We start from the raw sequence: 2,015 nt of genomic DNA, 5'->3' as shown, positions 1-2,015 counted from the left end.
ACAGATCCCACCTTGCTCCCACTGAGGCAAAGGGGAGATCAGCACGGGGGGTTACTGGGGAGGGGCAGGCTGCTGGATGCAGCCCCCCCTGAGGCTGCAGCATACTTCTGTTGCCCCCCACTAGTGTGCAACTTGCCCCCTCCAAGCTGTGTAGTCACTAACAAAAGGTTTTTTTCTGCCTGGAGCTCACAAAGCGACGGCCCTGGGTGCTCCCCCTGCCCTGCTGCTCTGCCCGCGGTGCGTGCTCCGTGTGCTCGATGTGCTCATGGCAATGGCACAGGGTACAGAGGAGAGATGCAATGGCAGCAGCCAGCCTGGAGAGCTGTGCCTCATGGGCAGACAGGAGAGAATAGCTCTGGCTATTAAGAGCTGGCAACTTTCCCCAGAGCTGCTCTGTGGGGAGAAACCATCTTCAGCCCATGTGGCTGGGTAGGGACCAGTGCTCTGCAACACCCGCTGCCTCGCATCCTTGGGCTGCAATGATGGATGATGGATAATGTGTTCCTCGAGGCAGATGGAAGTGGGATGTCTCTCTCCTGCCTCTGTGGGAGCTGCCTGGACACTGGCTCCATTGTGGCTCTGAACAGCTGCTGCTCCACTAAACTGAGGAGGGTTTGTGGGTTTGGATGACGTGTGGTCACAGCTGTAGGGGGATACCTAGGGGGTCTGCTGGGTGCTGCCTACCTCCCTGTCTGTGTCACCCCAACTGCTGGCTGCACATCCAGGGGTACTCAGCTGTGTCCCAGGGCAGGGCCCTGAGTTGTGGGGGGAGCACAGGGCTGGGCTCCCTCGTCAGAAGTCCTGTATTACAGCTTAATCTGGCATTAGCGCATTAATCCAGTCCTCCCCACAGCCCAGCCTGTGCCCTCTGCAGCGTCCTGCCCAAGGTCTCAGTGCTCAGCTGGGCAGGAGATGCTCTCCTTGCCTGGACACCTGGGGGCTGGCTGGCTCCTTCCCTTCCTCTGGGTGTCTGCAGGACAGGTGCATGGAAACATTGCTTGGCCAGGCTCTGCAAAAGATGTCCTGGGCACACGGGTTGGCTTTGGGAGCAGAGCACAGCCCTAGATCCACTGCCAGGGCTTGAGCCCCCTGGATGGGAGCAATGCAGCCCATGCAGGGAGCTAGGCTGAGGGAAGGCTCTGTCTGGGGAGAGGATGTGAGTCAGCAGCTCGGTGCAGAGGTGCTGGCAGAGCAGCCAGCGTGTGGAGAGGGGAAAAGAGGTGGGAACAGGGAGAGCTGGAGGGGGTGAAGGGGTGGGCAGGGAGGCAGACGTCACCAGGCTGTGCTGCAAAGGCTCTTCCCAACACGAGAAATGAGACACGTGGTGATGGGGCTAAAATGGGAGAGGGCTCCTCCATCCCTTACAGGGGGGCTGGGAGAATGTGGTGGGGCTAGGGGGGGTCCACATGCCATCCCTCCAAGGGCGGGGCTCAGTCCTCCCCTTTTGCTGCTTAAGCAGAAGGAAGAAAAACCAGACAAAAATATTTTTTATAGCAGATAAAACCCTCCTCCTGCCTTTAATGACGAGGCAGCACCAACAGCTCTGAGACCATGTGCTCTGCACAGGCTGAGGCCCTTTGGGACACCGTTCCCCACCTCCCTCCTTGCAGGGCACCCAGGATTGGGGCTGCATTTTGGTGAGCAACAGAGCAGGGGGTGCAGCTGTGTATCCCCTCAGCTCCTCTCCATCCTCATGGACGGTTGCAGGCAGCATGCATTCTTCTCCTGCTGTGCACAAATGCAAGGAACAGCATAGCAGCCGAGGCAGCAGGTAAGTCTGGAGCCTGCAGCATACTGAGCCCATGAACGCCACTGCTGGGGATGGTGCTTCCACGTCATTCCCCTGGGCTGAGCACCCCCGGTCAGGGCTGGGGACGGTCCGTGCCACGTGTTGGGCTCAGCCCCGCTCAGCCATTGGTAGGATTTTGCTGCAGTCTGGTCTGAACCGATGGTTTTGGAGACAGAAGGGAGCAATGGTGTTGCTGGGCTGGGGCAGGGGGATGCAGGGTGGGGGG

This window comes from Numida meleagris, chromosome 5 (genome assembly GCF_002078875.1).
Source record: "Numida meleagris isolate 19003 breed g44 Domestic line chromosome 5, NumMel1.0, whole genome shotgun sequence".
Classification (NCBI taxonomy): Eukaryota; Metazoa; Chordata; class Aves; order Galliformes; family Numididae; genus Numida; species Numida meleagris.
Note: the sequence above shows the minus strand (reverse complement) of the source record.